Source organism: Martes martes, assembly GCF_963455335.1.
Source record: "Martes martes genome assembly, chromosome: 1".
Lineage (NCBI taxonomy): Eukaryota > Metazoa > Chordata > Mammalia > Carnivora > Mustelidae > Martes > Martes martes.
In genome coordinates this window covers 124,839,140-124,860,834 of record NC_137888.1, presented here as the reverse complement: position 1 = coordinate 124,860,834, position 21,695 = coordinate 124,839,140, and the positions used below count along the sequence as shown (strand labels likewise).

General features: G+C 35.2%; 1 protein-coding gene across 1 annotated transcript in view; it reads right to left on the bottom strand.

Annotated features, from left to right (window-relative positions):
• Window positions 1-21,695, bottom strand: part of STAG1 (STAG1 cohesin complex component) — a 421,265-nt gene that overhangs the window by 199,956 nt on the left and 199,614 nt on the right. The window lies entirely within an intron of this gene.

The following is a 21,695-nucleotide window of genomic DNA, read 5'->3' as shown; positions in this document are numbered from 1 at the left end:
GAAGATGTTGTTCATAATGGAATATTACTCAGCTATCAGAAAGGATGAATACCTACCATTTGCACTGACATGGATGAACTTGAGGGGATTATGCTAAGTGAAACAAGTCAAGCAGAGAAAGACAATTATCAAATGGTTTCACTCATACCCGCAGTATAAGGAACAGCGCAGAGGAACACGGGAAGGGAGGGAAAACTGAATGGAAAGAAACCAGAAAGAGAGACAGACCATGAGACACTCTAGACTGGGAAAAACACTGAGGGTTACAGAAGGGAAGGGGAGTAGGGGGATGGGATAACCGGGTAATGGGTATTAAGGAGGGCACATGTGATGAGTACTGGGTGTTATATGCAACTAATAAGTGATGAAGTTGAACATTACATCAAAAACTAATGATGTACTATATGTTGGCTAACTGAAAATAATCATCAAAAAAGAAAACATTTTGAACTAATGAAAAGGAATATCACAAGAAGTTATACACATTAAAAATATAAGGTGCTATTAAAAACAACCATATTAAATAAATTTGAAAATTCAAATGAAATGGGTAATTTCCTATAAAATACAGCTTGTTAAAAACAAATATACCTGAACAGTGCTAAATCAGCTAAAGAAATTGAATCAGTAGTTTAAAGTATTCCAACAAAAACAAAGAAACAAAAATAATTCAGGCCCATATAGTTTCAATAGCAAATTCTACGAAATGTTATACTCTTCTAGGGGAAAAAAAAAAAAAAAAAGGTACTCTCTACCATCCATTTTATAAGGTTAGCAAAGCCTTGATAATAAAACCTGAGATGGAAAGAATGGAAAGGGAAAATTGCAGGTCAATCTCATCAATGAATACAAATAAAAAACCCTAAACAAATTATTAGCCAACCAAACCAACCAATAATTTAATAAATAAGATATATCACGATCAAGGTGAATTCATTTCAGAAAGGCATGTTAGATTTAACATTTAAAAAATCAGGGGTACCCTAGGAATGAGGGGTAGAGACTTGGGGTGGATAGAGATATTCAGAAGGAGCACAGTGGGGATTTTTAGGGCAATGAAACTATTCATTTGATACCGTAATAGTGGATACATAACATCATAAATTTGTAAAAACCCTAGAAATTTGAAGCACGAAGAGACAACCCTAATGTAAACTATGAACTTTAGTTAATAATGTGTCAAAATTGGTTTACCAATTTTAACTAATGTATCAAGCTAATGTAAGATGTTAATAATAGGGGAAACTAGCAGAGAGAAGAGAGAACACAGCTTAACTCTAGCTCAATGTTTTTCGTAAATCTGAAAGTCCTCTTTAAAAAAAGCCTACTCAAAAGATACTATTTATAATAATTTTTAAAAATGTTTAAGTCCAAAAATACAGATTTTAATAAGATATATAAAACCTTTTCACTCATGTATAAAAATACCCTCTGAAATATTGAAAAAAAAAAGATCTAAATAAATAAATATATGCAATGATCAATTTGAAGACTTGCTTTTTTTTTTTTTTTTAAAGATTTTATTCATTTATTTGACAGACAGAGATCACAAGTAGGCAGAGAGGAAGGCAGAGAGAGGGGGGGAAGCAGGCTCCCCACTGAGCAGAGACTCCAATGTGGGGCTCCATCCAGGACCCTGGGATCATGACCAGAGCCAAAGGCAGAGGCTTTAACCAACTGAGCCACCCAGGTACCCCAAAGACTTGCTTTTAGAAAGATGTTATTCACCCTCCTTCTATACAGCAGTAGTTCTCAACTTTTGCTTCCCACTCCCCACAGATATGAATAACTGAAGGTTAGGGTGGGATGCTAATGTCATTCAAGGGTAGAGGTCAGAGATCCTGGTAAATATTCTACAATACAAGAAAGCTTCCCCCAATAAATAACTATCCAGCCCCAATGTCAACATTATGGAGTTAGAGAAATCTGTTACACAAATTAATTTTAATTCTATTCAAAACTCCAAGTTTGGGGTTTTTTGTTTGTTTTTTTTAGTAGAACTTGAAAATACTAGTAGAACACATGAAAATACAAAAGGACAAGCAATTTCTACAACCACTTCAGACAACAGTCTGGCATTACCTCGAAAAGTTGCATCTCTTACACTCCAGCAATTTCACTTCTCAGTACACAAACAAAGCATCTTGTATACATGGACACTGAATTAATATCTGTCAAAGAGAGCTTAGAGTAGCACTGTTTATCATATCCAAAAGCTGGAAACAACCCAATGTCCTTCAAGTGTGGTAAATTTAAATAAACTAGTATTTTCACATAGTAAATACGTTAGGACAGTTCTCACAGGACAGAAATTTTGCACCCATGGGGACATTTACCACCGTCTGTAAACATTTTTGGTTGTCAAAACAAGAGAAGCAGGTATGGCAGGAGAGACAGGTATGTCCAACTGGCATCTAATGGCCAGAGATGCTGTTAAACATGTTACAATGCACAGGAAAGCCCACCACACCAAAGGAATGTTTGCTTTACATCAATGAAAATAAATGAAATATGGTACAGGAAACATAAATGAATCTCAAAAATAGAATGAATATTTGGGCATAAAAAGAGTAGTTAGCATTGTATACAGTTAATTATCTAAAGAAGATAGGCAAAACTAAACTGTTTTAAGGATAGATCCACTAGTGGTAAAACTATAAAGAAAAGCAAGGAAATAATTATCACAAAATTAAAGTAGTATTCTTATCTCTGTGGAAATGGATGTGGTTGTGATAGAGGAGGGCCACATATGAGGAGTCTTCTGAAATTCTGGCAATGTTATACTCCTTGAGCTGAGTACTGGTAACACTGGGATTCGTAATATAATTTAACCTGTGTATCTACAGTTTATTTACCCGTTTGTATATGTAGGATGTCACAATTAAAAAGGATTTAAGAGAAACAGTACTCATCTATCTATATACACTGTGCATAAAAGGAGACAAAACTCATTAAAGCAGACTTTGAAATAGCATTTTGATTAATATATAACAAACACTGGTTCCTATCTTGTAAAGAGACTGAGACTTAGGAAAACAATAAAAATAACTTGGGGAAGAGATCCCCTATAATACTGGTAATGGAATGGGAAAATGAAACAAATTAAGAAAGGCAGACAGTAAGAAGTGTGTTATGTAGCCAATCACTACCATGGATAACTGAAACCTAATTAAACTCCTTGGGAAACTCTCAAAGTCTGAGAAGGCCATGTACTTTAAAGTTATCACACCTGAGGGGCAAAGGAGTTGGAGTATCTCTAAACCACCTCTCAGGCAGACAATGGTTAAAGCTATAGTGCCCAAATTGTGTACTGAGATGCCCTTGGTCACTGAAGCAGATTCAGACAGAACTGTGGGGTATTTTAAATTTTCAAAGGGAAATACAGCAAATCAAATATTTGTCAAGCATGACAGAAACTATTAGCATGAGGTAATTCACAATTTCAATATCAGATCACACTTTATTCGTTATAACCATATTCTATCTTTGAGATCTTACAAATACTGCTGGAAAACCAATACAGAACAGAAAAGGAGAGTGATTCGAAAATTTAAGAAATTGTACAGTGCCCACTGGGTACATATATCCTTTAGTAAGTAATCATGGTTAAGGATAGTATTTTTCTTATTATTTCCATTATATTTATTTTACCAACTAGCTCCTAAGTTGTTAGGACGTAAATTGGTTGGAACTAACGACCTCAAAAAGGAATTGTTAGGTATTTCTTTTGGGTACAGATACCATGAAAATATTACTGAGACACTAACTGGCCCACAAAACGGTAAAGTTCAAGAACTCCAGGATCACTGGACCTTAGGAGGTTGACCCCTGGTAATTCTCTAGCAATCTTGCACTAATAGAAGACCCTAATGCATTTGGAAGCCCACTGGTAGGTAAAAACACTACAAAATGGAGGCATTACTTGTTATAAGCAACAATGAAAGAAGGTACTTCTAACCAACACATCACAATTTCATAAATGTACCCTTTTTTAAGTAAAAATAAGCACATCTGTGAAAAAAAACCTATCAATATCCCTGGTATATTTCTGAAATATGTTATATACTGGCATTAGCATATACTTGAATACTATGCCTATACGAAAGATAAATTAAAAAGCAGTATTCTAAATATAGGGCTATCTTTACTTTGTCATGCATGGTATTGAATATATCCCATCAGTCTGTGTTGTCTTAGCTTCCTCAGAATTTATTCCTATGAAGTTTATAGTTTTACAGCATTAAAATGCAATCCTAAGTCAGTATTACTTATATATTCATTCATTCATTCACTTATTATTTGAGAGAGAGAGAGAGCACATGCACAGGTGTGTGACCAGGGGGATGGGGGTTGGAACAGAGAGAAAGAGACAAGAAGACTCTGCTGAGCCTGGAGCCCAATGTGGGGCTCCATCTCATGACCCTGAGATCGTGACCCGAGCCAAAATCAATAGTAGGATGCTTAACCACTGAGCCCCTAGGTGACCCTAAGTCAATATTATTTAAATCAACTTTTCCATCCCCATTCTTCCTACTCCACTGGTACTGAAGACATCCTACTATTACACACTGAATTAGGCACTATATTCTGAGGATTCCCAGCAATAAATACACTTCACTCCAGATGGTTCAAATGAAGATTTTAACAAGGAGACTACAGATGTGTGGGCAGAATTAAGGAAACAAATAGGGGTGCTGATGCAACTTAAGATACCTAAAGTAGGAAGCCAATAACATTCACTAGACACCAAAGCTTTAGAAAAAAATGGGCTGATGCAACAGAATACCAATCTAGATTTGAGAAACCCTTTTCAATACAAGAAGTCCAACACAAGGATTTCAACACAAGCCTTACTTCAAATATATAATAAGAAAGTAATTGGCTTTTGTAATAAAAAACAATTTTTCCCCACTTGTTCTATCTTTTGACCTTCCCTATACTGTGCCCTCCATGTAAATTCTGCAGTATATTTTTTAGTGTTCTTTTAAATTACCAATTTTTATTTATTTTTATATATAGTTTTTTTAACAGATTGAGGCAAAATTAATTTTGAGTCACATTAATAAAATATTCTCCCACTTAATAAAGGAATTCTTCCATGTTCCCTTCCAGTGTTTTCCTTCTTTCTTACTGGTATTTATTGTTTCTGTCTTTGTTTTTGCTATTTGTTGATTTTTTTATTTAAATTGTTGATGCACTGGGAATTCATCCTCATATATACAATAAAGTGAGGAGTGTAACTGAATCATTTTCAACACTTTCCTCATTTTTATCTTAAAAAGGGAGTTTAGGGGCACCTGGGTGGCAAATTCAGTTAAGTGTCTAACTTTGGCTCAGGTTGTGATCTTGGGGTCATGGGATAGCCCTAAGTCAGGCTCCCTGCTCAGGAGGAAGTCTGCTTGTCCCTCTCCCTTTGCCCACCACCACACTTGTGTGTGCACTCTCTTTTTCCCCCTCTCTCTCAAAAAATAAAAAAAAAATCTTTAAAAAGTGTGTGTGTCATATTCTATTACTTGTACTTTGAAAAGTATAAAACATTAATGAAAGAAACTGAAGATGACACAAATGGAAAGACATTCCATGCTTATGGATTGGAGGAACAAATATTACAATGTCTATGCTACCCAAAGAATCTACACATTTAACACAATCCCTAACAAAATACCAACAGCATTTTTCACAGAATGAAAACAATCCTAAAATTTGTATGGAACCACAAAAGACCCCGAATAGCCAAAGCAATCTTGAAAATGAAAAACAAAGCTAGAAGCAACACAATTTTGGACTTTAAGCTATATTACAGAACTTTAGTAATTAAAACAGTATGGTACAAGCACAAAAAGAAACACACAGATCAGCGAAACAGAATAGAAAACCCAGAAAAATGAACCCAAAACTATATGGTCAATTAATCTTCAAAAGAACAGGAAGGAATATTCAATGGGAAAAAAAAACAAAAACAAAAAAACAAAAACCAATCTCCCCCAAAAATGGTTTTAGGAAAACTGAACGGCAACATGCAAAAGAGTGAAACTGGACCACTTTCTCACACTATACACAAAAATAAATTCAAACTGTATGACAGACCTAATGTGAGACAGGAAACCATCAAAATCCTAGAGAACACAAGCAATAACCTCTTTGACATCAGCCATAGCAACTTCCTTCTAGGTATGTCTCCTAAGGTGAGGGAAACGAGTAAAAATAAACTATTGGGACTTCATCAAAATAAAAAGCTTCTGCACAGAAAAGGAAGCAATCAGACTAAAAGGCAACTATGGAATGGTGAAAGATATTTGCAAATGACATACCAGATAAAGAGTTAGCAACCAAAATATATACAGAACTTAAAAAACTCAACACCCCAATTAAACAAATAATCCAATTTAAAAAATGGACAACAGACATCTTCCAGAAGAAAGACATACAGATGACCAAAAGATACATGAAAAGATTCTTAACATCATTCCTTATCAGGGAAATACAAATCAAAACTACACTGAGATACCACCTCACACATGTCAGAATGGCTAAAACCAACAACAGAAGAAACAACGGCGGCGCCTGGCTGGCTCAGTGGGTTAAGTGGCTGCCTTCGGCTCAGGTCATGATCATCCCGCATCAGGCTCCCTGCTCAGCAGAGAGCCTGCTTCTCCCTTCCTCTGCCTGTCGCTCTTCCTACTTGTGCACTCTCTCAATCTCTCTGTCAAATAAATAAATAAAATCTTTAAAAAAACAAAAAGAAAGAAACAACCAACTGGTATTGGCAAGCATGTGGAGAAAGGTGAACCCTCATGAACTGGTAGGAATGCAACTGGTGTAGCCACTCTGGAAAACAGATGGAGGGTCTTCAAAAAGTTAAAAATAAAACTACCCTAGGATCCAGGAATTATGCTATTAGGTATTTACCCAAAGAATACAAAAATGCAAATTCAAAGGGATATATGCACCCATTTGTTTACAGCACCATTTTCTACAATAGCCAAATTATGGAAACAGCCCAAGTGTCTATCAACTGATCAATGGATAAAGATGTGATACTATATATACAATGGAATATTACTCAGCTATTAATAGGAATGAAATCTTGCCATTTGCAACAACATGGAATGGAGCCAGAGAGTATTATACTAACCAAAACAAGTCAGTCAAAGAAAGACAAATACCACATAATTTCATTCATACATGGAATTTAAGAAACAAAACAAACAAGCAAAGGGTAAAAGAAAAGATAGTGGGGGTAAACCAAAAAACAGACTCTTAACTATAGAGAACTGATGGTTATGAAGTGAGGGGAGTGTGCGTGCATGAAATAAGTAATGAGGATTAAAGGAGTACACTTAACGTGATAAGCACTGGGTGTTGTATGGAAGTGTTGAGTCACTATATTATACATCAGAAACTTGTATTATGATGCATATTAACTGGAATTTAAATAGAAACTTAAAAAGGGGGAGGTCTTGGGGTACTTGGGTGGCTCAGTCATTAAGCGTCTGACTTTGGCTGAGGTCATAATCCCGGGGTCCTGGAACTGAGCCCTGCATCAGGCTCCCACTCAGTGGGAAGCCTGCTTCTCCCTCTCCTACTCCCCCCTGCTTGTATTCACTCTCTTGCTTTCTCTCTCTCTCTCTCTCTCTCTGTCAAATAAATAAATAAAATCTTAAGAAGAAATTGGGGGAGGTCTTTTATTCCATTATCTGACTATTCTTATATAAACTAAACATTTTAATTTATCTATATTGACTCTATAAGCCTAATAATTTATAATTATTTTACTGTTTGTCTCCTGAACTTTCTAAACATTCAGTAGTATTTTGAATTAGATATCATACTTACTTCATTTCCTTGTCTAAATGTGTTGACTTGTATCACCAAAATAATATTAAAGAGTTGTGAGAGTGGGCTACTTTGCCTCCTTTGACTTTGTGAAAATGACTCCATCAGTTTCCCTGGAGCATAATGTTGGTTTTATGATTAAAAACTTTTTCCCTTCCTTTTTTTTTTTTTAACTTTTACTTTCAGACTTTACACAAAAGGTGTAAGAAGGATACAAAGAATTTCTAAATTCCCAGATGTAAATATTTTTACTTGATTCATCCTTTCACTCCTCATGTATCCCTTTATTCTTTAATATTTCAGTGTATAATTCCCCCAACAAAAAATTTCTTACGCAAACATCCCATAATCATGAAATTAACACTGATGTAAAATACATATGTTCTAATCCACAGAACTAATTTGATTTCAGTATTTGTCTCAATAATAAAGAAAAAATCTAGTATTGCACACTGCATTGAGTTGCCATGTTTCTTCAGTCTTTAATCTAGAAAAGTTTCTGAGTAAGTCGTACTTCACAACTAACTTTTTAAGGTGTACAGAACAGTTATTTTAAAGAATATACCTCAATCTGAGCTTGCCTGATTTCCACATGAATAGATTTACGCTCTGCACTTTGGGCAAGAAAACTATGGAAATGAATGACGTTGAGTTCTTGTAAGTGCATTGTGGGAAGCACATGCTATCAACTAGGTAAATAACTGGAAATATGTGCTTTCATCATTTGATTATGGTCGAATCTATGTTTATACACTCTAAGGTTACTCTTTTACCTATTATAAATAATAGACATCTTGCAAGAAGACATTCTGAAACTAGGCAAATACTGTGTTCTACCTCAAGCATTCTCCTACTAGTTTTAAAGCCCAACAACTGAATTCAAAAGTTACTTTACTTAGTATTAGTACTTTTTACACTCTTCAGTTTGGGTATGTTATTTATGGTATGGCATGGTAAATGGTTTATATATTTCATTTGCAAACAATTTAGGATTTTTCTTATAACTTTGTGTTTTTTTTGTTTTGTTTTTTCTGAAAATGTGAAGCATTAAGGTAATTGCAGAAGTTAGGACTATTTCAAAGTATATTTTGGGAGCATGGGAAGATGCAAAAGTATGAGGACCCTGAGATAACTTCATCCTACAGGCATACCAAGGTTACAACTATATATACTATAACTCACTCTGAAAACAACCTGAAGCCTGAACAGCTATTCCAGAGCTAAAGAAATAAAGAAAAAGTCACCTTAGGAAGGGTAGGAGGGGCAGAGAGCCAATCAGAAACAAACAACAACAAAAAACAAATAAACAAAAACCACAGTGGAACTGTCCAACAAGCAAGAAAGATATCACAGGAACAGATATATTACCTGAGGAGTGAGTGGATCAAGCCCCATACCAGGCACCATCACCACCCTGGTCCTCTACACAAGAAAGATACGGCCCCATTAGTGCCTGGCTTTGAAAATCAACAGGGCTTAACTGCAGAAGAGCAAGAGTGCTACAGGAAATCGAGAAAATGCTCTTATGGGATAGTACACAGTATCACTGAGATAGCAGTTTGCAAAGCACCTGTATTGCAAAGACGACTTTTTTTTTTTTGAAGATTGATTTATTTACTTGACAGAGATCACAAGTAGGCTGAGAGGCAGGAAGGGGGTGGGGGGGGGGAAGAGCAGGCGCCCCGCTGGGCAGAGAGCCCAATACAGGGCTTGAGCCCAGGCACCCTAAGATCATGACCTGAGCGGAAGACAGAGGCTCAACCCACTGAGCCACCCTGGTGCCCTAACAAAGACGGCATGCTGACTAATTTTAGGGCATGCGCCAAAACAGCAGGAATCTGTAGGAACCTTCTTCAGAAGTGGAAGTGCTGACAGGCACCATTTTTCTTGCTCTCCTTCAGCTTAGGTAGACCAATGAGATGACAAAAGACAGTTATGATGTTAGCCATCTGTCTTGCTGGCACCCCTTGTCATGCCCTGGTGATCCTCTGGGGACTGGCACCAGCTGTCATCCAGCAAAGCGGCTCTTGGTCAGTCACACCCAGCAGCCAACCTCAGCTGAAACCAGTGTCCCCCCAAAGTGGCTACTGCCCTGTCATACTTGACAGACAGCCCTGGCCAGGACTGGCACTCTTCCAAAGCAACTCCTGCCCTGGGAGGGGGTAAAGAGCCACTCCACCACCACCACCACTACTAGCACAAAAGCTGCAGCTAAGTCTCTCAGCCAGCTGTGCCTGGGGGCTAACCACATCCAACAAAACAACTGCTGAAGCTGCAGCCAGAACACTAAGCCCACCAAGTCAAGGGACATCCCTGTCCACTAGTGTGCCCACAGTAGCTAAAAATGCTCATTACAGACAGTTGGGCTAGAGGCCAGCCACACCAAAAAAGCACAACCACAGCAGACGCAGCACAGTCACAACAGGAAGGCGCACACAGTCCACGTAGGGTAAACCCTGAATTTCCTAGTTTTGGTGACCTCAGGAAATTGAGTTAATAAACCCCACAGAATGCCTGCTACGTAAGGTCACTACTTTCAAGACCAGATGTACCTGACCTACCTAATACATAGAAACAAACACACAGAATAAGACAAAATGAAGAGACAGAAAAATGAAAAAACAAGAGAACATCTCAGAAAAACTACTAGATGAAATGGTGATAAACAATCTCCCTGGTAAGGAATTCAAAATAACAATCATAAAGATTCTCACCAGACTTGAGACAAGAGTAGATGAACTCTGTGAGAACTTCAATGAAGAGAGAAAATATAAAAAAGAACCAATCAAAGCCAAAGAATACAATAACTGAAATGAAAAATACACTAGAGATTACCAACAACAGATTAGAAGATTTAGAATGGATCAGTGATCTGGAAGACATCCAAATTAAAAAATGAGAATAAATTAAGGGAACTCTGGTAGACATCAAGAGTACCAACATTCACATTATAAGGATCCCAAAAGAAAACAGAAAAAGGCAAAAAGATTATTTGAAAAATTAATGGCTGAAAACCTCCTAACCTGGAGAAGGAAACAGACATCTAGGTAGACAGAAAAGAGAGCCCATACACAATGAACCCAAAGAGATCCACAGCAAGACAAATAACTAAAATGCAAAATTTAAAGAAAATCCTAAAAGGAATAAGAGAAAAGCAATTAGTTACATACAAGGACACGCCAACAAGACCATAAACTGATTTTTCAAAAAAAACTTGGCAAGCCAAAAGAAGTTGTGTGATATAATCGAAGAGCTGAAAAGAAAAAAACCTACAACCAAGAGTATACCACTTGGCAAGATTATCATTCAAAACTGAAAGAAAAATAAAGAGTTTCCCAGATAAAAGTTTAAAGGAGTTCCTCATCACTAAATGGGCTTTAAAATTCTAGAAGAACTTTGTTAACTGGAAAAGAAAAAAACTATTATTAGAAGTAAAAAAAAATTGTGAAAAGATCTCACTGGTACAAGTAAAAACATGGTAAATGAAGTAAATAAACACTTATCAACCTAATATGAGGGTTAAAAGGCAAAAATACTAAAATCAATTTTACCTACAATAATTCATTAAGGAATACACAAAATACAAAAATAATAAAATATGACATCGTACACATAAAACATGAAAAGGGAGTAAAAATGTAATGCTTTTAGAATGTGTTCAAACTTAAGCAACCATCAACATAAAATAAACAGTTATATACATAGGATGTTATATATGAACGTCATGATAACCACAAACCAAACCTACAACAGACATAAAAAATAAAGAGAAAGAAAAAAAGCATCATGCTAAGAAAGTCATCAAATCAAAGGGCAAGAGAGTAAGAGAAGACAGGTACAAAGCAGAACTAGAAAATCCTAGAGGAGAACACAGGCTGTAACCTCTTTGACATCAGCCACTTCTTTCAAGACAGGTCTCCAAAGGCAAGGGAAACAAAAGTGAAAATGAACTTTTGGGACTTAACATTAAGACAAAAAACTTCTACACAGCAAAGGAAAGAGTCAGAAGAACAAAGAAGCAACCCATGGAATGGGAGAAGATATTTGCAAATGACATTACAAAGGGCTGGTACCAAGATCTATAAAGAACTTCTCAAACTCAACACCCAAAAACAAATAATCAAGTCAAAAAATGAGCAGAAGACATGAGCAGACACTTCTCCAAAGAAGACATACAAATGGCTAAGAGACACATGAAAATGTGTTCATCATTAGCCATCAGAGAAATTCAAATCAAAACCACAGTGACATACCACCTTACACTAGTTAGAATGGCAAAAATCAACAAGGCAGTAAACAACAAATGTTAGAGAGGATGTGGAAAAAGGGGAACCCCCTTATACTGCTGGTGGGAATGAAAGTTAGTACAGCCACTCTGGAAAACAACAGGAAGTTTCCTCAAAAAGTTAACAACAGAGATATCTTATGATCCAGCAACTGCACTACGGGTTATCTACCCCAAAAATACAGATGTAATGAAAAGAAGGAGCACATACACCCCAGTGTTCATAGCAGCAATGTCCACAACAGCCAAACTGTGGAAGAAACCAAGATGCTTCATTAGACAAATGAATAAAGATGATGTGGAATATGACTCAGCCATCAGAAAGGATGAATACCCACCATTTGCATCGACATGGGTGGAACTGGAGGGGATTATGCTAAGTGAAATAAGTCACACAGAGAAAAACAATTATCATATGGTTTCACTTATACGTGGAACATAAGGAGTAGCGTGGAGAACATTAGGGGAAGGAAGGGGAAAATGAAGCAGGGGAAATGAGAGGGGATGACAAAACATGAGATACTATGGACTCTGAGAAACAAACAGAGTTTCAGAGGGGTAGGTGGGAGGATGGGTTAGCCCAATGATGGGTATTAAGGAGAGCACGGGGGCGCTTGGGTGGCTCAGTCGTTAAGCATCTGCCTTCGGCTCAGGTCATGATCCCAGGGTCCTGGAATCGAGCCCCACATCAGGTTCCCTGCTCTGTGGGAAGCCTGCTTCTCCTTCTCCCACTCCTCCTGCTTGTGTTCCCTCTCTGGCTGTCTCTCTCTGTCAAATAAACAAACTCTTTAAAAAAAAAAAAAAAAAAAAAGGAGGGCACGTACTACAGGGAGCACTGGGTGTTATATGCAAACAATCATGGAACACTACATCAAAAACTAATGAAGTACTATATAATGACTAACAGAACATAATAATAAAAAAGAAAAGAAAAATCTGGAAAAAAAAAAGAACTACAAAACAATCAGGAAGCAGTTAACAAAGCAACATTAAGTACATACATATCAATAGCCACATTAAATATAAATGGACTGAAATGATCTAATCAAAAGGGCAAATGTAAACTAAAAAAAGACCCATCTATAGGGTGACTATAAGAAACTCACTTCAGACCTAAAAACACCTACACACTGAAAGTTAATAAAGAGAAAAAGATATTTTATGCCAAAAAAAAGCTGTGATACCAATATTTAGATCAAACAAAACAGACTTCAAAACAAAGACTAAAACAACAAAGACAGACAATACCTAATGGTAAAGGGATAAATCCAGCAAGAAAATATAACAATTTTCAATATCTATGTACTGAACATGGGAGTACCTTGATATATTAAGTAAATATTTAGAGGCATAAAAGGAGAAACTGACATTGATACAATAATAGTAGAGGACTTTAACACCTCACTTACATCACTAGATAAATCATTCAACCAGAAATTCAATAAGGAAATTCAGTCTCTGAACAGCACAATAAAAGATGAGACAGACTTAACAGTTATATACAGAACACTCCACCAAAATTTAGCAGAATACAGTTTTTGAGTGTAAAATAAAAGATTCTCCAGGATAGATTACATGATAAGCCACAAAACAAGTCTCAGTAAATTTAAGAAGACTGAAATCTTATCAAGCATCTTTTCCAATCACAACACTATGAAACTTACAATTACAAGAAAAAAACTTGAAAAAAACACAAACACCTACAGGCTAAACATTCTACTAAAAAACCAATGGGTCAAGAAAGAAATCAAAAAGTACATCAGAAAATAATCTGACACAAATGAAATTAGAAACAGAGCAGTTCAAAATATTTGGAAAAGAAAAACCAGTTGTACTAGAGACGTTTATAGCAACACAAACCTACCTCAAGAAACAAACAACAAAAAAGCTCAAATAATCTAAACTCACACCTAGAGGAAACAGAAAAAGAACAATTTTAAGCACAAAGTTAATAAAAAGAAAAAATAAGAGCAAGAATGGAAAAAACTTAATTACAGACAAAATAAATAATAGAAAAGATCCATAAAACTAAGATCTGGTTCTTTGAAAAGATCAAGAAAATTGATAAACTTTTAGCCACATTCATCAAAAGAAAGAGGACTTTTTAAAAACCAGAAATGAAAGAAATTACAACTAACACCATAGAAATACAAAAAGTAAGAGACTGCTTCAAAACATTTTATACCAACAAATTGGACTACCTAAAAGCAATGGATAAATTCCTAGAAACACACAATTTTCCAAGAATGACTTGGGAATGAAAAAGAAAATCTGGGCCAATCAGTAGTAATGAAACTGAATCAGTAATTACTAGCAATGAAACTGAATCAGTAATCAAAAACTCCCCAAAAACCAAAGGCCAGAATCAGACAGCTTCACAAATGAATTCCACCGAACATTTTAAAAAGAGTTAATACCTACCCTTCCCAAATTATTCCAAAAAGTTCAGGAGGAAAAAAATGTTTCTAAATTCATTCTCCAAGACCAGCATTACATATATACCAAAACCAGACAAAGACACTAAAGAAAATTATACGCCATATCCCTGATCGATATACATGTAAAAATCCTGAACAAAATATTAGCAAACCTAATTTAATAATGTATTAAAAGGATCATTCACTATAATCAAGTAGAATTTATTCCAGGGATGCAAGTGATGGTTCAATATCTGCAGATCAATCAATGTGATAAGCCACATTAACAAAATAAAAAGTTAAAAACCTTTATGATCCTCTCAAGAAATGCAGAAATAGGATTTGGCAAAATTCAAACTCCATTCATGATAAAAACTCTGAAGAGAATACAGAAGAAACACTCCTCAACATAATAAAGGTCATATATAACAAATCAGTTAACATCACAATGGTAAACAGCTGAAACCTTTTCCTTCAACATCAGGCACAACACAAGGATGTCCACTCTCACCACCTTTATTCAACATAGACTGTAAGTCCTAGCCACAGCAATCAGACAGCAAAAAGAAGGAAAAGGCATCTAAATTGTTAAGGATGGAGTTAAGCTGTTGTTATTTGCAGATGACATGACACTATATATAGAAAACCTAAAGACTCCATCAAGAAACTATTAGAATAAATAAAATCAGTAATGTTGCAGGATACAAAATTAATATAAACAATCAGTTATGTTTGTATACACTAATAAGTAACTAGCAGAAAGAGAAATTTATAACTGCAGCGAAAAGGATAAAATACTTGGGAATAGACCTAACCAAAGGAGGTGAAAGACCTAGACCCTGAAAACCAGTAAGACACTAATGAAAGAAACTGAAGACAACACAAACAAATGAAAAGATACAAAGATTTAATATTGTTAAAATGTCCATATAACCCAAAGCAATCCACAGATTCAATACAATCCCTATCAAAATATAAACAGCATTTTTTTTTTTACAGAACTAGAATAACCCTAAAATTCATATGGAACCATAAATGACTCCAAATAGCCAAAGCAAACTTGAGAAAGAACAAAGGCAAACGTTATCAGAATTCCTGATTTCGAACTATACTGCAAAGCAACAGTAATCAAAACAGTACAATACTGGCACAAAAACAGATACACAGATCAACAGAAGAAAACAAAGAGTACAGAAATAAACTGATGCATATATGGTCAATCAATCTATGACAAAGGAAGTAAGAATATACAATGGTGAAAAGACAGTCTTCAATAAACCATGTTGACAAAACTAGGCAGCTACATGCAGAAGATTAAAACTGGATCACTTTCTCTGTTTAAAGATTTTTTAAAGATTTACTTAGTTGAGAGAGAGAGAGAGAGAAAGCTGGACTACTTTCTTTCACCATATAAAAAATAAAGTCAAAATGAATTAAAGACCTAAATGTAAGACCTGAAAACATAAAACTCGTAAAAGAAAACATAAGCAGTAAACCTCTGAACACCAGTCTTAGCAGTACTTTTTGGGTTCTATCTCTTTGGGTAAGGGCAACAAAAGCAAAATAAACAACTGGGACAACATCAAACTAAAAAGCTTTTGCACAATGAAGCAAACCAGCAATAAAACAAAAAGGCAATGTAACAAATAGAAAATATTTGCAATTATATATCTGATGAGGGATTAATGTCCAAAATATATAAAGAACTTATAAAATTTAATCCCCAAACAACAAATAATCTGATTTAAAAATGGGCAGAGAACATGAATAGACATTTTTCCTATGAATACATAAGAAACATGAAAAGATGCTCAACACTAATCACCAGGGAAATGCAAATCAGAACCACAATGAGGTATCACTTCACACCAGCCAGAATGGCCAATATCAAAAAGATAAGCAATAACAAGTATAGGCAAGAGTATGTAGAAAAAGGAAGCCTTATTGCACTGTGCGAATATAAACTGGTGAGCCACTAAGGAAAATGCTGTGAAGGTTCCTCAAAAGATTAATAATAGAAATACCTTATGATCCAGTAATTCTACTTCTGGGTATTTACCTGAAGAAAATGAAAACACTAATTTGAAAAGATATTCACACCTATGTTTACTGCAGCATTATTTACAATAGCCAAGATATAGGAGCAACCTAAACATCCATCAGTAGATGAATAGGTAAAGAATGTGTGTGTGTGTGTGTGTGTGTGTGTGTGTGTGTGTGTGTGAAAGAGAGAGATATGTGTACACACACACAAACACAGACATGTGCACATGCACATGCTCAACAGAGTATTACTAAGCCATAAAAAAGAATGAAATCTTGCCATCGGCATGGCAAACTGATGGACATCCACATGACATGGTTGGACCTAAAGGGTATAACGCTATGTGTAACAAGTCAGACAAAGAGAAATATCCTATGTTTTCACATATAGGTGGAACCTAAGAAACAAAACAAATGAACAAAGAAAACAGAAACAGACTTGTAAATATGGAGAACTGACGGTTGCCAAAGGGGTGGGGGGAGGAATTAGGTGAAATAGGAGAAAGGGATTAAGACGTATAAACTTCTAGTTATAAAATAAATAAGTCACAGGAATGAAAAATACGCATAGAAAATGTAGTCAATAATACTGTAATAACTTTGTATAGGTGAGAGAGAACTACATTTATCATGAGGAACATTTCATAGTGTATATAAATGTGAAACCATTATGTTGTACACCTGAAATTAATATTGTATGTCAACTATACTTCAATTTAAAAGAACGTATATTCAAATTAAGAGTCATCCTTTCACCCCAATTCCCTCTAGACTTTCCGCCTCGTTTACATACACACACAACACCCTGCAGGTAGCCAGTCAATATTCTGTTTGGCCTTTCCTGTTTCCATTTGCTCTAGAGAAGGTACATATATGTATTCCATTTTTCCCTTTCTTCCCAAGAAAGTTGCATATTGCAGACACTCTTGCACTTTGCATTTCGCCCTTAAAAATATATCCTGAAAATCTCCCTGCATCAGTCCACGGAGTTCTTCCGCATTCTTTTTTACAGTGGAATTTTACAAAATTCCATTGTATGCCTCCATGACAATTTACTTTATCACTCTCCCATATATGAGTATTTAAGTTGTTTCCAACATTTTGTCATAGCAAATAATATTATATTAAGTTACTTAATATTATATTAAGTAACACTGTGCCTTTATTTTCTTAATTCTGGAGGTATATCTTCATGGCAAATTTACAGAAGTAGGATGACTGGCTGGATAAAAACAAATGTAGTTTTGGTAGCTATTGCCAAATCTCTTTCCATCAGAGATGTATCAGTTTTTATTCCAAGGAACGATGTAACAATGTCTATTTTCTAATAGCTTAACCAACAGAGTATTGTAATTTTTAAATTTATCAATCTGATAGGTGAATCTCAGTGTAGATGTCATTTGCCTTTCTCTTCTTTCATATGTTTTAAGATATGCTTACTAAATTTTCATTAGTATTTGGGTATATTTCTGGATTTTTATTATATTGCACTGATGAGAAAGACAGTGTGCTTTCTTCATTAATCATATTAAGATCATTCTATGACTTTTATCAAAATGTTCTAAAATCCATTTTTTCAAATGCCTCTTCAGAAACCAAGAAGATACTAGAAAGGAAAATTGGCAAGGGGCAGAAGCAGAGAATTCAAAGAAGAAGTAATAGAAATAGCTCTCAAGTCTCAGTCAAAAGAGAAATACAAATTAAAATCATCCATATACAAAAATTAACCACAATCAACAACCTAAATATAAAGCTGTAACTATAAAACTACAGATTTTCCTTCACTTATGATGGGGTTACAACCTGATAGGCCCAACATACATAAGTTGAAAATATTAAGTCAAAAATGCACTTAATACATCCAACCCACTGAATATCATAGCTTAGTCTAGCCTCCCTTAAGTCTGCTCAGACACTTCATTAGCCTACAGTTGGGTAAAACTTTCTAATACAAAGCCTATTTTTATAATACAGTGTTGAATACCTCATGTAATTTACTGAATGCTGTACTGAAAGTGAAAAGCAGAATGACTGTAGAGGTAAAGAACGGTTGTGAGTGTATTGGTTGTTTACCACCAGTTATTAACTGACTAGGAGGTGTGACTAGGAGGTGTGGCTCACTGCTTCTGCCCAGTATCAGGAGATAGCATCCTATCACATATCTCTAAGCCCAAGAAAAGGTCAAAATACAAAATTCAAAGTACAGTTTCTACTGAATGCATGTTATTTTTGCAACATCATAGAGTTAAAAAAATCACAAGTTGAGGGGCACCTAGGTGGTATAGTCGGTTAAGCATGGGACTCTTGGGTTTCAGTTAGGGTCATGAGATCAAGCTCCACGCTGGACTCCATACTCGGCGTCAAGCCTGCATAAGACTGTCTATCCCTCTCTCTTCGCCCCTCTCCGTCACCTCTAAAAGAAATAAATAAATCTTTGAAAATAGATTTTTAAAAAATCACAAGCTGAACCACAGTAAGTTGAGGACTGTCTTTATTTGAAAAAAAAAAAAAAGATAAATCTTCATGCCCTTTTATTTAGTAATGGATTCTCAGATTTATGAATCTAAAAGCATGAGCAAAAAATTTAAAAAAAAGATGAAATGGACTAAATTACAATTTAAAACGTGTGAGCACAAAAGGATATCTTTAAGAAAGTGAAAAGACAAGCTACAAAATGGGAAGAAAGTAGTTCCAAGTTATATATCTGATAAGGGCTTAGTATTCAGAATATATAGAGAACTCTTAACAATGCACAATAAAAGGAAAACTAATTTAGAAATGAACAGAGGACTTGAATACACATTTCTTCACTTGATCTTAGCCAAAAGGCCGAGAAGTGACTGAATACACATTTCTTAAAAGAAGATATACAGAAGGCCAATAGACACATGAAAATCTGTTCAAGATCACTGATAATTAAGGAAACACAAATCAAAGCCACAACAAGATACCACTCCAAACCCACTAGGGACACTTAAAATAAAAAAAATTGGAAAATAGCAAGTGTTGGCAAGGATGTGGAGAAAGGGAACCCTAGAGCACGGTTGGTGGGCACATAAACTGGGGCAGCCATTGTGGTAAACAATATGGACAGGAGGTGAAGAAATAAGAATCCTTTTAACATTTTTTACAGGAATATAAAATGCTACAGCTGCCGTGGAAAACAATTTGATGGTTCCCTAAAAAAGGAAAATAGAATTACCATAGGATCCATCAATTCCACTCCTATGTATTTAACACCCAAAATCAAGAAACAAGTACTCAAATAGAATTTGTTCATAAATGTTAATAGTTGTAGAAATAATCCAAATGTCCACCAACAGATGAATAAACTTAAAAAATTGTGATCTATACCACAATGTTATTCAGCCATTAAAAAGAATGAATTATAGATACATGGCACTACCTTGATAAACCTTGAAGACATTACAGTTAAGTAAAAGAAATCAGACACAGAAGGTCAGATGTTGTAGAACTACTTTTATATAGGATGGCCAAAACAGCAGATCTATAGGAACAGAAAGGAGATTAGAATTTGCCAAGGGCTGAAGGAGGAGAGGTGAATGAGAATGAGTAACTTAATAAATATGAGGTACACTCCTGGACCGATGAAACGTTTTGATACTAGAGAGAAGTTGTTGCTCAACATTCAACATTGTGAACATGGTAAAAGTTGCTGAACTGTACAATTTTAAATGGTTAATTACAATAAATTAAATAAATAAATAAATAAATGGGCTAATGTATGTTAAGTGAATTTCACCTCAATTAAAAAAAATCACATTGGCACATCATTTTTACATCTTTCATAAGACTGATCCCAAAATTTGATAAAAACATTGCTGAAAAAACTAAGAAGAAACATCCTCATGTATTACTAATGGGAGTAAAAATGGGTACAGTTCCTATAGAAGTTAGGCAATATCTGATATAATTTTACAAACACATTTTTCTATATTCTTCCACAAAGAGCAAATAAGGTATACACAAATTAATTCATTACAGTACTGTTTGTAATAGCAAAAGACTACAAATAATGCAATGGGTTTTAATAGAAGACCAGTTAAATTATTGTACATACACACAAAAGAATGCTATGATGCTGTATTAAAAAAGTTCCTTATACATGAGTATCTTTTGTGTAAGAGTGGTGGAGAAGGAAAGAATATATATTCCTAGTTAAACATACAGAAATTAGATAAATAATGCCAACAGACAGATAACTGAATATACAAAGTTAAATGCAGTTAACTCTATGGAGATAGATGGGAAGGCAGGAGGTGGTAAGACTTTTTGTTTCATATATTCTAAAGCTTTTTGGTCTTTTGAAAACTGGGAATGAATTAAAAAAGGAAAAAAAATTTTTAAAAAAGGAAAAAATTTAAAGACTGCCAAATGATTTAAAATCAAATCCGAATCAAACAGAACACTTAACACAGATTACATACTACACTTAAACTACTTTATCACTCAGTTATTGCCTTCAAAACTACAAAATTAACAAAGTCACCTTCCTCCAAACAGCATAATCTCCCGCCACTCTTCACCAATCTCAATGCTCTCAGATTAAGGTTCAAGCTCTATTTATGCCTAAGAGTGTACCCTGTTTTCTTGTCTTAAGGCAGTTATACATAATGTGTTAACTTGGACCTTTCTCATCCCCTTTAACTTTCTTTTTCTCAGCCTCAGTCTCACCATGGAGTTTCTTTCTCTGAAATGCACTTTCTTACAAATATTCCAACATTTGTATTTCCATACACATACACAGAGATACAAAGCCTGGGCTAAATCAGAAGTCCCTCTTTGTTATTACCATAGTGTCTTGTCTTTAGAGACACAGATACCAGATTGAGACAAGCCTGACTCTGAATCTTGAGTTTGGCTCTTAAACTAACTGTATGATGTCCAAAAACTTACATCACCCCTTTAATCTCAGTTTCATGATCTATAAAAATCATAACTGCCTGATCTATTAACTAATATATTAAATGAGCAAATTCTTGTAAAACACAAAGCCAAACACATATTGTCATTAAACTGTAACCAGTGTTATTACTCTTAAGCAGGCACTATTGGTATATTTCCCTCTCTGCTCCTTGTAATAAAGCCTCCTT